Source organism: Myotis yumanensis, unplaced genomic scaffold, assembly GCF_028538775.1.
Source record: "Myotis yumanensis isolate MYYU_CA2020_CCGP unplaced genomic scaffold, mMyoYum1.0.hap1 SCAF_2, whole genome shotgun sequence".
NCBI classification, from domain to species: Eukaryota; Metazoa; Chordata; class Mammalia; order Chiroptera; family Vespertilionidae; genus Myotis; species Myotis yumanensis.
Window position 1 is genome coordinate 85,729,575 of NW_027223753.1, and position 22,502 is coordinate 85,752,076.

The following is a 22,502-nucleotide window of genomic DNA, read 5'->3' on the forward strand; positions in this document are numbered from 1 at the left end:
TTTAAAATAAAGTACCAATGACTGTGCCTCATCTGCCTGGTTTTCTGAATTAATGGGTCAGCGGTGAGGCCCATGCACTGGTATTTTTAAAAATGCCCTACACAGCCCAGCCGGTGTGGCTTACTGGTTAAGTGTCAACCTATGAACCAGGAGGTCATGTTCAATTCTCAGTCAGAGCACATGCTCAGGCTGTGGGCTCAACCAATCAATGATTTTGTCTCATCATTGATATTTCTGTCTCTCCCTCTCCCTTTCTCTCTGAAAGCAATAAAAAAAATATATATTTAAAATGCCCTACACAATGGTAATGTGTACCCAGGATTGAGAACACCTGTTCTTTGCAGAATATTTTCTTGAACATCCCTTCATAAGGGTAATGCTTTTTAGTTTCTAAAACACCCTGTACTGTGCCTCAGTAAGGAGAGGTTTTATTTTTCACCAAATAAAGCAATGTTATTTTTAAGCTTTGGCGATTTTAAAAGTACAAAATGTCAAAGGAGAAACAATTGTTTATTTCCCAACTCCCCCAAATTAGTTAGTGTTAAGCATCCTAACACATTTACCTTGTGAATCTTTATATCTTTCCTCTTAAAAATATTATTCTATAATCTGTGAAAAACTGAACACGGAAATTACAATGGAATCAAAAATGCATAAAAGTACAAAGAACAAAATTGAAAGTTAAAAAAAGGCCAAACACTACAAAATCTTATACCTACAAGTAACAATCATTACGAAAACATTATTTCACAAAGCATCTTTTTGTACAAATAAATACTTCTGTGTTACCTTCAAACTACAACATAGCTATTAACTAGTTGACTAACCTATATTAAATGTAGATTGAAAATAATCTTTCACAAGGAGCCTTTACCAATGATATAGATGGGTTGGGTTTCCTTAAATGAGTTTGGGCAGTGCTTATGAACACGTTTACCACCTTGATGGGTTTATCGACTCAAAAACTGTTTCCCTATGAGTTCAGTTTTATCAGATGACAGAAACTCGGGAGATTCTGTTATTTGCAACACATGAACATCAGGTAGTCAGTTTTCTCTGTGATCTACCTGTTCAGATGTGTTTTTCACAGTTTGAAGTAGGTATTTACATTTCAAGTGGCACTTTCTAATTTGATGTAACTGTTTCAAATAAAAGTACTTACAGTACTGATTTGCCTTCTCACTTTACTACACAGGAGTGGGTTTCATGGCCACGTCCTTCCCTATTGGCGCCCACAGAACATAGCACGCCCTGTACTGCTTTGTCTGTTGTCTGGAGAAAGGTCCTTCACGAGTCCATTATACAAATTTTCATCTTGCCCTGCACACAGTGCTGTCTTCCTCTTCAAAACTAGGCACCAGGCTACACCCAGTTGAATATAAATCAAGAATTTGCTTGCAAGTTGTAAACCATTTTGTCCAATTTTATGTAAAAGCAGCCAAATAAAAATCATGTTTGCTTAGGACTCATCTAATTTTAACTCCCATTTACAACCCAAGACAGGCCCAAAGGAGCTGAAGGTCAGTGGTAAATTCCATTTGTTGCTTCATGTGCTGGGGTATATATAGATTGCTGATTCTGGGAACTAAGTGCCTATTTATAGCAAGCCCAATCTTTTATACAGGACGGCAAACATGGTTCTGTTTACACTCTTCTTCTGCAAATATGAGAAACGTCTAAATAAACTTTAAAAAGAGAAGACACCTTGTGGGAGGAAGAGCCTTGTGCGGTACCTACAACATGTGCCCATCCCTTCCCCTCCCAGCCCTGCCATCCCTGACCCCATGGAATTTACAGGTTGTTTTTTTAGAAATATAGGAAGTCATAGGGTAGCATTTCTTCCTGAAACATCTATTTAACCTGAACATTTGGATGAAAAGCACTGGGCTACAATTAGAAGTTACCTAATGAAAACCATCAACAAACTGAAAAGACAACCTGCTGAATGAAAGAATATATTCACCAATTATGCATCTGATAAGGGGTTGACATCCAAAATATATAAGGAATTCACACAACTTAACACACACACACAAACAATCCAATTTAAAAAATGGGTAGAGGACCTGGATAAATACTTCTTCAAAGAGGCCATACAAATGACCAATAGACATATGAAAAGATGCTCAATATTCTTAATCATCAGGGAAATGCAAATTAAAACCACACACCTGTTAGATTGGCTATCATCAATAAATCAATAAACAAGTGTTGGCAAGGATGTGGAGAAAGGAAACCTTTATGTACCGTTGGTGGGATTGCAAATTGGTGTAGTCACTATAGAAGACAGTACAGAGGTCCCTACAAAAATTTAAAAATAAAACTATCATAGGACTCAGCAATTCTACTCTAGGTATTTTTTGAAAAAAACCGAAAGCACCAGTTTGAAAAGATATATGCACCCTTATGTTCATTGCAGCATTATTTGCAATTGATAGACAACTGGATGAAGAAGTGGTACACATATGAAATGGAATATTACTCAGCCATAAAAAAAAAGAATGAAATCTTGCCATTCATGACAACATGGATGGACCTAGAGTGTATTATGTTAAGTGAAATAAGTAACTTAACTTAAGAGAAAGTTAAATGCTGTATGATTTCATTTATATGTGGAATCTAAAAAACAAAATAAACAAATAAACAAAATAGACAACCCCACAGGTAGAGAACAAACTGATGGTTGCCCATGGGAAGGGGAGTTGGGAAACTGAATGAAAAAGATGAAGGGATTAACAAGTATAAACTGGCAGTTACAGAACAGTCATGGGAATGTAATCAATAGGGAATATAATTAATGATCTATACATATAAAAGGCTAATATGCTAATTGTCCAACTGTCTGACTGGTCGCTATGATGTGCACTGACCACCAGGGAGCAGACACTCAATGCAGGAATTGCTGTGACACACACTGGCCATAGAGAAACAGCACCGTGGACCTGGTGCCGACAAAGCAACACTAGGCTTCCCCCAAGTAGGACACAGGCCCCGCCACCACCCTGGAGCGACACCCCACCAAGTCGCAGCCAATGCTGCCAAGACCCCATGGTGCAAAATGCAGCCCACAGCCCAGCCCAGCCCGGAAACGGTGGCTGTGGGCACCGGGTAATGACATCACATGCAATGCCCAGCTTTCTCTCCCTAGTGACTAGCCTCCTTGGAGTTTCTTCAGCCCAGGAATATGACTTGCTTTATAACCAGGTAGAAACATTTACACTTTAACCAAATGTCCGTGAAGTGTTTTTCACGTGCCTCATCTCATTTTATCCTCACAGAAGTCCTGGAGTAGGTAGATAGGAGACTCGGTAGAATCCTATTTCATTAGCTAGAAAACTGAGATTTAGAAAGTTAAGAAACTTGACCCAGCTGAAAAGAAGTAAGAAATAGTGGACCTTGAAAATGATTTCAGGTTTTCTCACTGCTCAGAATATAGTCAAACACTGCTGCAGTTAAATATTTTACCCTTTGTTCTCCCTGCGTGATCTACAATAATAATCTACTTCTTGTTGGTATTTACTGCTGTATTGCTGACAATTACCTGAAAGAGAAGTTGGGGTGCTTCACTGGGCTGAAAACAGTTTAGCTACATAAGAAAGCAGGTCTAATTAAGCAAGTTTATCTACACTAATAAAAGACAAAGATGTTAATTGACCATACCTTTGCTATGCCCCAAGCCATGCCCACCAGCCCATCAGAGCAACTGTATGCAAATTAACCCAACCAAGATGGTGGCTGGCAGCCACGGAGCTGGAGCAAGCAGGAGGCTTGTTTGCCCGGGCGATGGAGAAAGCGAGGCTTCCTGCCTGCCCTGAGCCGGCTGTGGCCTCCGCTCATGGCAACAAAGTTTCAATTATAGAAGACAAATAAATCCTAAATACCTGCTTCCAGCCAGCCTCCACTAGGAGTTTGGGTGGCTGGGGGCCGTGGCCAGCCTGCAAACAGCCATTAGCCCCTCACTCAGGATGGCCACACCCTCATGGCCCCCACTGCTGTTAGGGTCAATTTGCATATTACCCTTTTATTATATAGGAGTGCCTGGCCAGCCTGGGTGAGGGGCTGATGGCTGTTTGCAGGCTGGCCACAGTCCCTTCAGGATGGGGGTCCCCACTGGGGGGCTTAGCCAGCCTGAAACGGCCCTCAGCCCCTCACCCAGACTGGCCAGGCACCCCAGGGGGAACCCCTGTCCTGAAGGGGCTGTGGCCAGCCTGCAAACAGCCATCAGCCCCTCACCCAGGCTGGCCAGGCACTCCTATATAATAAAAGGGTAATATGCAAATTGACCCTAACAGCAGAACGACCGGAAATGACTGGTCACTATGACACACACTGACCACCAGGGGGCAAATGTTCAATGCAGGAGCTGCCCCCTGGTGGTCAGTGCGCTCCCACAGGGGGAGCTCTGCTCAGCCACAAGCCACGCTGACAGCTTCCAGCACAGTGATGATGGCGGGAGCCTCTTCCGCCTCCTCAGCAGCGCTAAGGATGTCCGACTGCAACTTAGGCCTGCTCCCTGCTGGCAATTGGACATCCCCCGAGGGCTCCCAGGCTGCCGGAGGGATTTCTGACTGCCAGCTTAGGCCCGATACCCCGGGGAATGGGCCTAAGCCAGCAGGTGGACATTCTCCCGAGGTTCCCAGACTGCGAGAGGGCACAAGCCGGGCTAAGGGACCCCTCCGAGTACACAAATTTTTGTGCACCAGGCCTCTAGTCTATATATATAAAGCTTTCGCTGGCACCAATCGTACGTGTGTGTTTCGATCTGTCAATGTCAATCGTAAATTCTATTATAGAAAAAGGGCAAATAGCGATATCAAAATATTTCTTCTAATTAATTTCCTTTCAATGTGCACAAATTTGTGCACTGGGCCTTTAATATTTTAATAAATATATGTGGCATCAGTTGGGTGCAAGACTTATTGGGGTAATCACTTCATAAGTTATGTCAACTGTAACTAAAAAATAAAAATTTTAAGTTACATAGAAACACAAAAAGAGGCAACACTAGTTTATGGTGTGGGATGGTTGTCATTTTAGAAGTAACTGGGAGGGAGAACAGGTTCCTGGAGTACTAGTGGTAACATAACTTCTTGTGCTTGTTACTCACGTAAGGATCAGTTGAAAATTCAGTGGTCTCAATTCTGATATGTGCAGTTTTCTGGATACATTATCTATACTAATAAAAGCCTAGGTGGTGTCTCACCCTCATGTCATCACAAGATGGCTGCCCCCACATCATCACCAGATGACCACCACAAGCCCTAACCGGTTTGGCTCAGTGGATAGAGCATCAGCCTGCGGACTGAAAGGTCCCAGGTTCGACTCTGGCCAAGGGCATGTACCTCGGTTGCGGGCACATCCCCAGTAGGAGGTGTGCAAGAGGCAGCTGATCGATGTTTCTCTCTCATCGATGTTTCTAATTCTCTATCCCCTCTCCCTTCCTCTCTGTAAAAAATTGATAAAATATATAAAAATAAAATAAAATAAGAATCTAAAATTAAAAACAAAAAAAAAGATGACCACCACAAGATGGCTGGCAGGGGAGGGCAGTTGTGGGCAATCAGGCCAGCAGGGGAGGGTAGTTGGGAGCGATCGGGCGGGCAGGGGAGGGCAGTTGGGGGCAAGATCAGGCCATCAGGGGAGGGTAGTTGGTGACGACGAGGCCTGCAGGGAAGGGCAGTTGGGGGTGACCAGGCCAGCAGGGGAGGGCAGTTAGGGGCAACCAGGCTGGCAGGGGAGGGCAGTTGGGGGCGATTGGGCCGGCAAGGGAGCAGTTAGGCGTCAATCAGGCTGGCAGGGGAGCAGTTAGGGGGTGATCAGGCTGTCAGGCAGAAACGGTTAAGGGCAATCAGGCAGGCAGGTGAGTGGTTAGGAGCCAGCGGTCCCAGATTGTGAGAGGGATGTCTAACTGCCGATTTAGCCCGATACTGGATTGGGCCTAAACTGGCAGTCAAACATCCCCTGAGGGGTCCCAGATTGGAGAGGGTGCAGGCTGGGCTGAGGGACACCACCGCCCCCCCCACCCCGTGCATGAATTTTGTGCACCAGGCCTCTAGTATTTCAAAAAAAGTTTAAGTTTATAGAGTTCACAGGACAGTGATATTTACATAAATTTATAAAATAAAACATGAGACTTGAAAAAATGTTGGCCTCTTCAGTACCTTGCCCTTGCCCCCATTCCCTTGCTCAGGGTCACGTTAGGGATTGCAGTGTCGCTTTTGAGTATCCAGCTTTCTGGCTTTGAAGGCTTGACTTTTAAGCACTTCAATACTGGTGTTTTCATTTGTGCAATAGTTATTTCAATATTTCAGTAATTCTGAATTATGATCATCTTTCAATTCAGAACAATGACTAATATGTTCAATTTATAGTAAAAAGTAAAACTTTGAGCCATCTACAAATCCAGACAGAGCCTCTCTGTGGGACTTCTGGTAAGAAGTCACATTGGGGAGTTGTGGTGTGCTCATTTTGGTACTGTCACATGATCTGACTGAAAGGGCTCACTATGGGAAGTTTTGTATTGGTCACATGAGTTTCTGGAATAAAAGGGGAACACAGTTTTGATTATTCTTATTCTTCCAATTAAGTTCATGATGTTCCAACTATTTATTCTGAATCATGGAGACTGTCAACATCCAAGGTAACAAAAGCATACCAGATTTAAGCTTAATTATGATATAATTATATGCTATATTGACTTTTAGTTTATTATCCCAGATGCGTATTACTAAAAAATAACCCCACCTCTTAAAAATATTTATTTATTTATTTATTTGTTTATTTATTTATTTATTTATGTTAGTCCTCACATGAGGATATTTTTTCCACTGATTTTTTAGAGAGAGTGGAAGGGTGAGAGGGAGGGAGGAAAGGAGGAAGGCAGGGAGAGAAAGAAAGAAACATCAATGTGAGAGAAATACATCGAACCTGCAATGCAGGAATGTACCCTTGACCACGATCCAACCTGAGACCGAGACCCTTAGGTATGTGGGCCAATGTTCTAACCACTGAGCCACCAGCCAGGCCAACCCTCCTTTTCTTTTAAATAATAATTGGTCCAACTGACTTATTATGGAGAATAATAAATAAATAACATGTGAAAAGAAAAGTGAGTCAAATGGAACCAATACTCAACAGATATGAAAGCTGCCAGAGCATCTGTGTGAAACCATTATATAACCTTGGAAAACACAAATGAATTCATTTTTAAAATATATTTTATTGATTTTTTACAGAGAGGAGGGAGAAGGATAGAGAGTTAGAAACATTGATGAGAGAGAAACATCGATCAGCTGCCTCCTGCACACCCGCTACTGGGGATGTGCCCGAAACCAAGGTACATGCCCTTGGCCAGAATTGAACCTGGGACCCTTGAGTCCGCAGGCTGATGCTCTATCCACTGAGCCAAAGCGGTTAGGGCATGAATTCATTTTTAAAAGGCAGAATAGAAAACTGCTTTTCCAGCCCCAAAGGCTGTATATTCTATGAACCCATGTTGTGACATTCTAGAAAATGCAAAACCATAGGAATGGAGAACAGGTCAGGATGTGTCAAGGGTTTGGTCTGGGGCAGCGCGAGAGAATTTTTGGAGGAGATGGGAGTTGTCCTTGGTTGTGGTGGTACATGCATGACTCTGCTATTGTCAAAACACCAAAGAGAATAAATTTTACTCCAAATAAATTTAAAAATAAAATGGGACATTGCTTCACGTTTAAGAACAGTATGTAACAGAATGGATCACCTTAATAATAAATGCATAAATTTTAATTCTGTTTTATCTTTGACCTATATATAAAATTTGTCATTTGAGAAATACTAAAAAATTCACTATTTTTTTAAAATGAATCCTGAACACTCTTTATGGAATCCTGTTATTAAAAAAGTTTTTCGGTATTAGGCAATGTATAGACCAAAATGCTGTTACCGCCCTTTGGTTCCAATATCTAGGGTATTTTAGAGAAAAATTGTGAGAAGCACTAAAATAAGACTGTTGTCTTATGACTTAGAAGTCCCATCTTGTGACCCAGTTCAGCTGGTAATTTCTCTGAAGGAATGATACGTTTCCCACATACAATGTGTTATTATAGATTAGTTCATTCATTTCTCACAACACGTGTCTCCTTACCTTCCCCCTCTACCCCCCAAGAGACTATCAATCCTTGGCTGATGAAACTGTTTGAAGAGTTGAAGGGAGTGCCCAAGATCATAAGCTAGAAGACGCCATGATTTGAGCAGGGGGAGGGGGACCCACACTCTTCATTTTACAATAGTTCTCCATTCCATGGGGACCACTGGGGGACTCTGAAGGTAACTGAGGCCATGTCTCTTTCATCTGGCACACCCCCTACTACGTATGTCCCTATCGGAACACAATGGATGGATGCTGATTGGGAGACGGGCAAGACACCCCTTGCTGAGACCCTCTGTTCCAACCTGGTTCAGGTACCTCCTAATTCTAGTAGAAACATCACTGCTTTTAAAAAATTTTTCTTTTTACCTGGGACAGAGAGGAGATTCAGGTTATTTGAAAATTGTAGGTATTCTCAAGAGTCAAGATATCAATACTGATATAAGATTGTTGTTGGCCATCTGTGTTTCCTACTACTTAAGTACTAGAACATGGGTTCATGCACACGGGACAATCCACCTCACTAACCAATGTGACATGCTTAGGGCTCTGCTCCTCTCATCTCCCCCAGCAAGATAAGCCCTAGTAGTAAGTTGGGAGTAGAGAGGAGCTCAAGCTGACTTCGTCTGAGTTTTAGAAAATCTTCCAGAGCCTTTGTAGTAATCAGAAGCCTCTGAATCTTGGGAGTTTGCATTTTTCCAGCCCCTGTTGAAGGCAACTGGAGGAATAAAAACAACTAACAGTTATTGGTATTTACTAAGCACCATGCACCAATCTAGGCACTTGATATATATTAATACACATAATTGGGTTACAACTGAAGGTACTATTACCATCCCCATTTTACAAATGCCAAAACTGAAATTCAGAGAGATTGCATATGTAATTTGCTTCAAATCATACCCTAGTATACACTTGGAACCTGAGAAGATGTGAAGCCAACTGGTCTGGCTCCAGGGGGCCCTTGTCCCGTGCCCACAGTTGATATGCTACAGTAGCCTTAGTCTAGCTCAACACTTATGGGCACACCCAGAAAATACTCTCTAGAAAGGAGAGCTAATGTGCTACATTAGACAAGCAGACAAGTGGGGAGAGTGTATAAGTACTCAGTACCCAATTTACTCAGTTGATCAGAATTTTTGAGCACAAAAATCACCTCCACACACTGCCTATGGAGACTGGCCTGAGTTCTAAGTCATGGCAGCAGTGGCAGCTGGCATCCAGAATGGACATAGTAACCTTGACAAAGAGAGAAAGTCATTGCCCCGAGTCCACTGTTCCATTAATTCTACTAGTCACGGTGCAATATAAATAGGAAAGTCATGGCACCGATACACCATAGAGAGGGAGAGGGGAGGGATGGAGATGGCAGTACAATTAACAATGGCTGGGCTGTGAGCTATACCTGCATGGTCTTGTAACAATCTCATGAAGTTGATATTGTCTCCACTTTATAGATGAGTAAACTGAAGCCCACGTAGGAGAAGGTAATTGCTCAAGATCACACAGCAGGTAGATGAAACCCAAGTCTGTCTGTCTCTAAAATTTTTGCTCCTTCCATTGCATGCTCCAGAGTTAAAGCAAAATAATACTTTTGAGATCACCTTGCCAAAATTCCTCATTTTACAGAGGGAACTAAGACCCAGAGAGGTTTAAGTGACTGCCCGAGGTCAAACAGCTAGTTAAAAACAGGGGCCAGGACCTAGGAAATAATTTCGCAGTGTGCATATCTAGGTCAGTGGCCCTTTTTACATAACCCAGTGGCTGGAGTTTGCAGCACTTATAAAAAGGAAAGTAAAATAATCACACAGGGCTGGCAACACTTACTGCCTGTTTGCTTAATATTCTGCTGCTCTTAGCTGTGCGTTATGAAGCGTTTAAAATGTCAAAGTCCGCCCTAGCCGGTTTGGCTCAGTGGATAGAGCATCGGCCTGGGTACCGAAGGGTCCGGGGTTCGACTCCAGTCAAGGGCACATGCCCAGGTCGAGGGCTTGATCCCCATTAGGGGCCGTGCAGGAGGCGGCTGATCCATGGTTCTCTCTCATTAATGATGTTTCTATCTCTCTCCCTCCCTCTCCCTTCATCTCTGAAATCAATAAAAATATATTTAAAAATAAAAATAAAATGTCAAAGTCCATAAACGACTGTTCCAATCCTTGAAAGCCTTTTGGGATCATCTGAAACTCACATCCTTAGAGCCACCCAGAGAACACCTTTGAAAAGAAATACGAGCAAGTCATAGTCACAACTGTGAGACATATTCTTCTCTGGATATATAGTTTTGGGGGTTGAAGATGAATAAAAATTGCCTAATATACAATTCTTACTTTTTCGTAAATTCTCAAATACCTTCCATACTTTCTCTGGTGTCCCCTAACCCTGACCCTAACCCTGACCCTAACCCTGACCCTAACCCTGCCCCTAAAATCAAAATTAACTGAGGTTGCTTGGTTAAGTAATTTGTCCAGTGTCAGATGAGCTGTTCAGTGACAAGGCCGGGATGCCCGAGTCCATATTCTCCCATACTGCCCTGAAAGGTCAGAGGAACCTCATACAAAGCTCCAGAGCTTGATGCCCAGGGCATCTCAGATTAAATTACATAAGTGGAAAATTAACAAGATGATTGAACCCAACAAAGAAGGCTCTAGGAGAACATGTGGTAATGGAAAATACATTAGGATTTGGCTGAAGGCAAAAATATCTTTTTTAACCCTTTGAGTGCCAACCAATATCCTAGGAACTATGCTAAAATTGCCAAGGCATTTTGAGTTAAGGTTTTTAAATTTTTTTTCCCACATAAAGAGTGAACTACTAGCATCTAATAGTGACACTGCAGGAGGAACGCGATAGCGCTCCCGGCACTTTTGGCGAAAGACAGGAGGAGCGGGGATCGCGCTCCCCGGCGCTCTAGGGGTTAAAATCTTTATCGTTGAAAGTATTACATATGTTCCCTTTTTGAAAGCAAAATATTTTCATGTCAATTACAAAGTCAAACTCAGAGAGGACTCATAAAATAGTAAGACTGCCAATTGGTCCTTTTTTTTTAATAGAAGAAGCAGAATATTCAATAGCAAGAAGAGATTTAAAAAGGTACCTCTAAATACTGGACATGGAACAGTTTATCTCATTAATTAATTCACTGCTCTTAGTTGGTGGTGAGACTTGATTGGGAAGTTTGTAAGGAGGACATTCTGAGAAAAGAGAAGTGTGTGCAAGGCCGCCTGCCTGTTTGTCAAAATTCTAACTGAGGAGAGACTTAGGGGAGTGTCGAAGGTGGCGCCCCTAATTATTCCTTGACCTTTCCAAACAAGCCTGTGCATGTGCAGACCCCCCGACCCCCGGGTGTTTACTGGAATCCTTATGCTTAATCCCTGGATGTCCTTGCCTAGAGGACAATGTAAACACATGTGTCCTCCCAAGATTACTCACCCTACTGCTTGTATCTAAAAGATAAACTTTATCTCAAACTGCTGTTACAATAAAAGGCTAATGAGGCAGGCAATCGAGGCTGCCTGGTCCCTTTGGCCAGGCCATCCCTTAGCCTTGCTTTCACAGCTAAGGTTGTGTCACACAGTAATCCATTCATCCATCGCTCAGGGGCTGCTAATCAGCCCTGGCACTTAGTAACATACTCCTCCCATTCTCCATACAGGGAGAGGAAGGCCAAAGGGATGGAAATCCTAGCAGGCAAAGTTCTGACTTTTGCTTCTAATGCCTAAAGAGCATGTGCTTGTAGATTCAGCTTTGTCCATTAGAAAAGAAAAAAGGGAAAAGAAAACCATCCTAGAAGATTAAGTGGGGTAAACTCATCCTAGAAGTTTCCATGGGGTAGAGAGACCTTCACCTGTCAGGAAGTCATTATTACAGGCTATGCAGAAAGTCTTAGTCTGGACTAGTGGGCGTTTGCATTTCCTCTGAAAAGAGGAAGCTACTCATTTCTGAAAATTAAAGTCAACTCAATGGTTTACTATAAATTTTAAATTTTCTTGCAATGTTGCTGGTTGTTGAAACTGGCTGATGAACACAAGAGATTACTGTACTATTCTCAGTGCTGTTGTATTTTGTAAATTTCATAATACAGGTTTTAAAATGATCTCTGTGTCAGTAGCTAGGAGACACAACATTTGTTCTAACACTAAGGAAGTTGAACACCTGAAATGGGAAGGATGTGGCTGGGCCAGCAAAAACCTTTATGTTCTGAACAGACATCGTAAGTCCTTTCTATTACATGGTAGGGTTTAAGAAAATAAAACAATCCCAATTCCTGTTTCTGTCACGTGATGTGATCTCAAAACACTATTAATGTCCTTTGCATTTTTAAGGAAACACTCTTTGAATAGAATACATACTCCACAGTATTCTTATAACGACGAAGTGAGGTTTTTTTTTAGTAATTTCAAGTATTATACCAATAACATTAAGGGAAATCAAAATGATGAAGAATAAGTATCCATCCCAACATGTTAAACTGCTTCAATTTTCTTATATTTCCTCCTACTCCTGCTTGGGTATATCTACATCTAGTTTTAGATGGGAAGCCATAATGTAGACATCCTTTTGTTGTGAAAAGAGATGTAAAATAATTTGATTTAACACCCGAGGATCTTACTAACTTAGGAATACTAGGTTACATTTAGGTTTTCTTAATAATATTCATAATAATAACTGGATAAACACTTAACCTCTCACTTTATAACCTTTTTTTCTTCATTTAATTCTCAAAACAACCTTACTGAGTAGCCATCATTACTGTGACTCTAAAGATGAGGAGTCTGAGGTGCAGGGGTACCCAAAGTTACAAAGCTAATGAGGGCAAAGCTAAAATTCATCCTCAGGTTTTTCTCATTCCAGAGCCCACGATATTCCCGCAATCCGAGTACTTCGAAGCATTAGTCATTTGTGTACCACTTTCATAATATCCACTTTATGCCATCAACATCAGAAAGCTTTTCCTTATACAAACTCACTTTCATTTTTTCTGGCAACTGCCTTTTTTCTCAATCAAGCAGAGTCCTTAATGGAAAGGAACAGAACCAACATTTGCTGCAAATCTATAAACATGTCAGTCTCAGTAGAAGATGGTCTATGTTAGCAGTTCTCAATGTGCTTCCTAAACAGATGATCAGTGTCGCCTGGGAACTTGCTAGAAATACAGATTATAGGCGTGCTCCAGACCTGGTGAATCAGATACGGGGGGCGGGGCCCAGCAATCTGTGTTTAATAGGCCCTAAGGCAGATTCTGAGCTGTGCTCTGTCTGTGAGACCTACCACACTATATACATTATCATATTTAATACCCATAAGTTCTCTGGGAACTAAGTACTATTTATTATTCCCATCATCACAGATGGGTAAACTGAGGTGCAGTAGACTAAGGCCAGTATCACAGAGAGAAAGATGGGAGCCAGGACTTAGAAAACATACTTGTCTAGTCCCTTTCCCTAGTAGCATGTGGACTCAAAGTGGGAGGGATGGAGATGCTATTGCTGTGGTTCAGAGAAACAAGAGCAGGGATATTTATGTTAGAGATTACTTAGACATTGATTATAAATCTATTTGGGCTTCAATATACAATTAATACCTTGTCATGTTTTTTGTTGTTGTTTTAAGAGTCATTGAGCCCTGGCTGGATAACTCAGTTGGTTACAGCATCGTCCCAATATGCCAAGGCTGCAGGCTTGATCCCCGGTCAGGGCACATACAAGAGTCAACCAACGAATGCATAAATAAGTGGGACAACAAATCGATGTTTCTCTCTCCCTCTCTCTCTCTAAAATCGATTTTAAAAATAATTTTTAAAAAAGTCATTGAAATGCAATTTATGTTTTTGTTAAAAAACAACAACAACCACTACCTCTAGAAAAGATCTGTCTTATGCAATTGGTAGAGAACGATGGAAGGTTGAATGAAATTTAGAGAAATGGTCTTGCCAGTTCTAAAGTAAGTGGTAGCTACATCAATCCCTTCCGTTAGAATTAAATTTACCTAAATTCAGCTTAGTGGATGTTTACCAGTCATAATGGTATGTGTTCTTAATGCACCTTAGCCTATTTTTTAAAATCTTGCATAATGTTGTTCTAGAGATTAGGAACTAAAAGCTAGTTAAGAGCAGAGTTTCCTGCTTATTTCCTTTAACAGAGCTGGGCGGGGGGGGGGGGGGGGGGGGGGGGGGGGGCGGGGGGAGCAAAAATGTTTGGGCACAGATTCCCCAGTGAAGATGATCCAAATATTACAGCACAGCCCATGGCTGGAGGCTTCACAGATGATCCCTCAAATGCCTAGTAGTTTAATTATGTTAATACCCCGAAACCTGTTTAAGGATTCTCTCCCAAGAAAGAGCTCAGCATTTTCTGATGCTGACTTATCAATCTAGGTACTCAAGAGCCAGGACAAATTGTACATTATAGATATTCCTCAAATGACTGGCCCTAGGAGAGCCGAGAGCCCTTTACCAATAAGGAAAAACAAGTCACACAGGCCCAAATCACTGATACCGTATTTTGAAAATCATGTCCAAATTTATTATGTGTATTTAATATTATCTGGCTACACAAAAATGATGTTGTTTTAAAAACTCTGTTAAATAGATAGAACCCTCTATAATTTTTATTTCAGCCAGAATTTATTTCCTTGCTGACAAAATAAGTATCAGTGTGGATTGTCATATGGCCACACACACACAAAATAGCTTTACTTTAGACCTGAATGTTCTAATGACATTCATTACAATCTGATTCTACAATCCCCCAATGTTTATCATTCTAGGTATAATCGGTATGATTAAATGCATCCTTTGTGGTTTTACAAACTGAATTCTAAATTTGCCGATGTACAGAAAACACAATGCATGCAGTCATGTGCCCCCAAACGATGTTTCAGTCAACAATGCCTAGTGACGTCATTCTGACGTCCTACTGCAAAGGTTGCAAACATCGAGAAGGCTGTGGTTGAGAGGGCAAACCTCGGTAACCTGGTGTGGATGGGGATGTTATTGAGGAGCTCCTGGATGGTTCCTGAGGAATCAACTAATGAGGAAGTTGTTGGAACTGGAACAGGAGGCAGTAACAAAGGAAACTGCAGAAGAAAAAGAACCTCCAAGAAAATTCACAGAGACGGATTTAACAGAAGCTTTTGCAGACCTCAGGAAGCGCTGTAGAAAGTTTGAAAACACAGACCAACACTGAAAGGTTTTCCTTAATAGAGAGGAATGTTCATGGTGCATTATCTTCTTACAAGCAAATCCATGATGGCAAAAAGAAATAGACCAAGCGAACCACCATGGACACATTTCTGAAGGAGTGACACCTCCTCAAGAAGAGCCTCGGGCAGGTCCCTCAGGAGGAGTTACAGAGGAAGGCACTGCTATCACAGATGACAGCTCCCTGTGTGTTACTGCCCTGAACACCTCCCACTGGGACAGGAGGTGGAGGTGGAGACAGCGATGCTGACGATCCTGGCCCTGTGCAGGCCTAGGCTAATGTGTGTGTTTGTGTCAAAATTTTTAACAAAAAAGTTTAAAATTTTTTTTAAAAAATTTAAATTTAAAAATAGGAAGGAGCTTATAGAATAAGGATATATAGAAAGAAAATATTTTATACATCTATACAATATGTTTGTATTTTAAATAAATGTTATTACAGCCCTAACCGGTTTGGCTTAGTGGAGAGAGCAGCAGCCTATGGACTCAAGGGTCCCAGGTTCGATTCCAGTCAAGGGCATGTACCTGGGTTGCAGGCACATCCCCAGTAGGGGGTGTGCAGGAGGCAGCTGATCGATGTTTCTCTCTCATCGATGTTTCTAACTCTCTATCCCTCTCCCTTCCTCTCTGCAAAAAATCAATAAAATATATTTTTAAATAAATGTTATTACAAAAGAGTAAAAAATAAAAATTTTAAAGTTTATAAAATAAAAAAAGTTACAGTAAACTAAGGCTAATTTATTATTGAAGAAGTAAAAATATTTGTTATAAACTTAGTGGAGCCTAAGTGCAGTGTTTATGAAGTCTGCAGTAGTGCACAGTGATGTCCTAGGCCTTCCCATTCACTCACCACTCACTCACTCACTCACCCAGAGCAACTTCCGGTCCTGCCAGCTCCATTCATGGCAAGTGCCCTATACAGGTGTATCACCCTTTATCTTTTATACCATATTCTTACTGTATCTTTTCTGTTCGGGTACATTTAAATACAAAATACTTACCATTGTGTTACAATTGCCTGTGGTATTCAGTACATTAACATGTTGTACAGGCTTGTAACCTAGGAGTAGCCGGCTATACCACAGAGCCAAGGTGTGTAGTAGGCCATACCATCTAGGTTTGTGTAAGTACACTCTATGGTATTCACAAAACTAGGAAATCACCTGACACATTTTTCAGAAACATATCCCAGTAGTTGATGACTGTACTTTAAAAAACACTGGGGCCCTGGCTGGTGTGACTCGGTTGGAGTGTCATCCTATACACAGAAAGGTCCTGAGTTCGATTCCCGGTCAGGGCATACACCCATGTTGCAGGTTTGAAGCCCAGATGGAGGTCGAACAGGAGGCAATATTTCTCTCTTGAATCAGTGTTTCTCTCTCTCTCTCTTTCTCTCTCCTTTCATCTCCTTCTAAAATCAATAAAAACATATACTTGGGTGAGGATTAAAAAAACCCCTACAAAACTGGGACTGATCCAGCCACACCCAGATTTAAAGCCCTAGTAACCTTTCTGCAGAGAACACATACCTATTTAAGCTCAATGTTTATGTTTGCTGAGAGCTACGCCTGAAGAGTTTCAAGTTTCTTTCTATTATTGCTATATTATTCTAACCTTTTATTTCCGTATACTCATGTTTCTTTGTAAGCTAGTAGCTGAGGAGCAGCCTAGATCCAATTCAGGCAGCAGAAGCCCACTGCATAGACGGGAGAAGGCCAGGAATGGGCCTAACAGCAGGGCTGGAAGGATGCCAAGTTGTGAGAGAAACTCAAACCAGGTGCAAGTAAGGCGAAGACTGGGGGCGTCCACATAGAATGCCAGTGCTTTCTCTTGGCATCAGATTTGCCTGTATGATGGCCCAGGTTGGCTAGCTGGGAACCAGATTTTCTAAGGAAAGACAGCCCTATTAACATTCCAACGAGAACTCTAGAGCTAACTAATTCTACAAGTGTTTTTTTTTTATATATCTTTCCTTTTGCCGATATTATTTGTTGGCCTAGCTATAATGGAATTATACCTTCAAGCAGTATCTTATTCACTGTTTCTCTAATCCTTTCTATAAGAAATTGCACCCACCCAGGTACAGGACACTTTTATCCGTCCCTCCGATCTTTTCATAGCTATTCAGCCACTCCCCAAACCAACCCACCACCATCCGGCACTCTGCTGCCCTCAAATCAGGCACAGTGACAGGTGGTACTGTGGCAGGGTGATAGGGATGTCACTTTTTTTTTTTTTTACTCCTATTTTATTTATTTTTAAAATATGTCTTATTGACTTCAGAAAGAAAGAGGGAGGGAGAGAGAGATAGACACATCAATGATGAGAGAGAATCATTGATCGGCTGCCTCCTGCACAGCCCCTACTGGGGATCGAGCCCGCAACCCTGGCACGTGCCCTTGACCAGAATGGAACCCTTCAGTCCACAGGCCAATGCTCTATCCACTGAGCTAAACCAGCCAGGGTGCAATGTCACATTTCTTACACTTAAGAAACCCAAAAACTAAAGAGGTGGGCGGAGAAGATTATTCACTTAGCAGGTTATTATAATTCAATGCTGGTAGCAGTGGCACTGGGTGTAAGAGAACCCGGAGTTGGAATTCCAACCATCTTTGAGGTGGTTGATCAGAGATGGCTTCCAGAGGAGGTGACATCAGGGTTGGCTATAAAGTATGGATGGGAGTTAGAGATGGTAGGAAGGGTATCCCGAAGAGGACATCTAAAGAGCCACCCAAAAAAATCAGGTGAAAATTTAAAAAGTATGTAGAACCAAGTAGTTGGAACAAAAAGTATGAGGCATCAAGTAAAAAGAAATGAGGGTAGAGAGATGGGTGGGGAAGTGGGAGGGAGTCCGGTCGCAGAGGTCATGCCATATGAAGAGCTCAACCTGACTCAAGGTAATGAGGAGCCACTGTAAACTTTAAACAAGGGAACAACGGGTGTTCTACTAGCCCAGTGGTTCTCAGCCTTCCTAATGCCGCGACCCTTTAATACAGTTCCTCATGTTGTGATGACCCCCAATTTCATTGTTACAAATTGAACATAATCAAAGCATAGTGATTAATCAGAAAAATATGCAATTATATATGTGTTTTCCGATGGTCTTAGGCGACCCCTGTGAAAGGGTTGTTCGACCCCCAAAGGGGTCTCGACCCACAGGTTGAGAACCGCTGTACTAGCTGGTCTGAAAGCTCACCATTGTTGGACTCTGGGAAGCAAAGGTTCCTGGTGCCTTTGTCCCACAAGATTCCTAGGACTTTGATAGAAAATCCTTCAAAATAAGAAGGATCCCCACCGTGCCTTAAAATCAGCTCCCTAAGTGTTTGCTTATGATCTATTTAAATAAAACCACATATTGTGGTATTTTTGTTCTCACAGACAACAGAGTGTTTAAAATAAGGGGGGAAAAAAATACTAGTAAGATAAGGACCATTTTATTTTTCTGTGTATTTCTGTGGTGAACTTTTAAAAAGTATGTGTACTATTTTCCACACATATTTAATTAGTTTTATTATCTACAAACTTAATAAAACTCCTCTGGAAGAAAGCTATAATATTAGTCACTAATGGAGTGCAAAATTTAAAAATTTTGAACTTTGTGAACATATTTTCTGGTGTGTTTGTTTTTTTAAAGCTAACTTTTAAAATTGTTTTAAAAATAGGGGCAGATAGCCCTGGCCAGATAGCTCAGATGGTTAAAGCATCGTCCCGATATACCAAGGTTTCAGGTTCAATCCCTGGCCAGGGCACATACAAGAGTCAACCAATGAATGCATAAGCAAGTGGAACAACAAATTGATGTTTCTCTCTCTCTGTCAAATGAGTCAATAATTTAAAAAAAAAAAAACATATATAGGGACAGATATTCAGGGGGAAAAAGTATTTTTTGAGGGGTTAAAGTGGAGAAAAATTAGTCCAATATACTAAAATCATACTGAATTTAGCCCATTGTACTAAACAGGCACTAAATTTCATGCTCAACCATTCAAATCCTGAAACTAAAATTCCATGAGTCATGTCTGTCTGCTTACAGAGGCATCCTCAATACACAGAATAATGCTTGGTACCACGAAAGGCTAAATAAGCACTTGTTGACTGCTGACAATGTAAATGTCAAAATATTCTATTCTTTTTTGAAGACTTCTTTCCTGTACTGTGTGAAGACAAATCCTCAATGCTCTTCACAGCCTGTTCCAGATGGGACTCAGGAAGCTGGCACAGAGGCCAAGGTAGGGTGTGGTGACCAATTCCAGCAAGAACAGCCCTCCCGTGACTCAAGCTAGCACAGTGGCCCATTAAGCCTCAGCATACTGTCTTTCAACACACACACACACACCCTGCTAACCTTATTTCCAGCTTAAGTGGTGAGGTGGAGCTTCCTTCCGCTGCCCTCCTCATTTCTCCCCACCCTTCTTCTCCTCTCTCCTCTCTGTGATTCCGCAGGGACTTTGCTTTAGATATATAGGAAAGAATAAGCAATCATTCCTTCCTTTCCCGCTGCAAGAGGAACAGTTTAAACCTCCGGCCACACAAATCCAGGACCAGATCCGCACCGTGCCTTAAACAAGCTGTGTGAAGATGAGCACAGTGCTCAGGCTCTCTACGTCTCTTTTTCTTCATCCGTATATGAGCATAACAATGATTTTTTCTTATAATTAAAAGAAATGATGTAGAACATCACATATCTGGCACAAACTGTATCAATGAAAACACTATTAGATGCCACATATAATATTTTCATGTGTTAGAACTAATAAACAATAAGGATGAACACTCACTGCACTGTGGTAAATGTTGGTTCCCCCCTCCCCAGTCTTCCTGATTTGACAACTTAGCATCTCTGAAAATAAACTGTTCAGAGGATAGCATATGTCTGTGTGTTGGGGTCCAGCCCCATTTGCTGGAAGCCGATCCACCCTTGCTGCTTGACGCAGTCGCTGCAGGGAAGAAACATCTGCACAGCGTATGTTTCAAGGGACCTGGTGTATATGACATATGTTTGCTCCCCCTCTTAAGTGCTATGTGTTTTAACCAGGACCACCTCCCCGAGAAAGGTTGTTTCCCCAGGTTAGGGGTTAACAGGACTAAGGAAGAGAATAAATCAGTAAATCCCCCTAGTGTTACAGAAATACCATGTACTACTTATGAAGAACTTGGACTAAGACTTTTGGCAATAAATTTGGGACTTGTTGGGCCCACATCCCCAGGGGCCTGCCCACCAGGGAAAGCACCAAAGCCTATACCCCTGGAGACTCACTGACACAGGGCAGTCCCAGGGAAGGCAAGCAGTGGGGCTGGGAGGACATAACCTTTACTGGGTAGGATAAACTCCTTCAGTCACTTCCTTGTAGCCTATCAGTAGAGCAGTAGAATAGTGACCTTGGAATAGCACTTATAATGGAACACAGAGATTAACCTAGACAAGATTAAAATCAACAGAACTAGATAGAGACAGGATTATGGAAATGAAACTAGGAACTGTAGAAGGTTTCCCAAAACATACCATGATGTAATTATAGAGGCATGCTTATGGGATCAAATAGTATAAATATAGATGTAATAGGACAATAGAGAGAACCCAACCATGCTGATCAACTGAACGCTGCCCCCTCCCTCCCCCGTCATTCATTCATCGCCGACTCCGTCCACACCTATGGGAACCCCTGGACCTGCTGGGGCTGGACCCCAACATCTGTGTCCCCAGACATCTTGCTGGATCTTTTTCTGCTTCTTTCTCTGAGCAGATTTCTATGCCCAACCACTCTTGCTTAGCTTTTAGGAATGTTGAGTTACTGGGAAATGACGGCTGTGAGTGTACTTTCAGGTGTGAGCATAGTTTCAAACAGCACTCAATGCCCCAACAATAACAATACCACATGCAAGATCAGGAAGTTATTCCAAGCATGACAAGCGTAGGGCCACCCTCACACAGGGCTGGCTGGCACCACAGCCACGCTGGCACAATAGTGGAAACTACCGTGTTGGGACTTCACTGGGAAAGGAATGCAGGTCACACAGGTAATCCCAGAAAACATATGGGAAACAGAACTGTGAAAAGAAACCCAGTCCTTAATCAAAGAACAAGTTTGATGCTGGTGGCGTTTTTTTGTTTGTTTGTTTGTTTTTTTGCCTCCAGTTGCCTAGCATACATTGGACCCCTTTCCGAATGATCAAACACAACAGAAAAGACTTCACAGCATATAAACACAAGAGGCTGCAAACTAGAATTTATAATAAAAACCTATGACTTAAAAATTAGGAATTTACCTTTGATTAACTCCAGCTAGAACAGCCGTGGGCAAACTACGGCCCTCGGGCTGGATCCGGCCCGTTTGAAATGAATTAAACTAAAAAAAAAAAAAAAAAGACCGTACCCTTTTATGTAATGATGTTTTTGCTTTGTTTTGTTTTGTTTTCCTGTAATGATGTTTACTTTGAATTTATATTAGTTCACACAAACACTCCATCCATGCTTTTGTTCCAGCCCTCGGGTCCAGTTTAAGAACCCATTGTGGCCCTCGAGTCAAAAAGTTTGCCCATCCCTGACCTAGAATCTCTCTGTATGTTTCATCTCCTGGTTAACCATTCTTCTAGGCCAGTGGTTGGCAAACTGCAGCTCACGAGCCACATGCGGCTCTTTGGCCCCTTGAGTGTGGCTCTTCCACAAAATACGACGGGCGGGCGCGCATGTACAGTGCGATTGAAACTTCGTGGCCCATGCCCCATGCGCAGAAGTCGGTATTTTGTGGAAGAGCCACACTCAAGGGGCCAAAGAGCCGCATGTGGCTCTCGAGCTGCAGTTTGTCGGCCACTGTTCTAGGCAATATAATACCAGACTAGATTTATTAAACCAAATCAGTCGAGACCAGGGTATTTGTCCAAGTCTTAGACTAGAGACATTTAAGCTGGAGTGATAATTTGTGAACTATCCAAAGAGAATTCAAAGATTCTGAAAACAACCCTATGAACTTTGAGCAATGACTTTGAGCATCAATGTAATACTGTATAACATCTTATTTCAACTCCTAAGTTCTAGAATGCTTATGGAAAATACCAATCTCATGATGCTAGAGCTGTGCTTATGGAGGACTACGAAAAGCATCCATTCAAAAGACTGAGCTGAACGTTGGCAACTGTGGGGATACATCATCAAAGGTGGTTTGCCAGAGCTCCTGT

At 41.9% G+C, this 22,502-nt stretch overlaps 1 protein-coding gene across 4 annotated transcripts in view; it reads right to left on the minus strand.

The window, feature by feature from the left end:
* GCNT2 (glucosaminyl (N-acetyl) transferase 2 (I blood group)) overlaps nt 1-22,502 on the minus strand; it is a 97,561-nt gene that overhangs the window by 21,046 nt on the left and 54,013 nt on the right. The gene's annotated exons all lie outside the window — the stretch shown is intronic.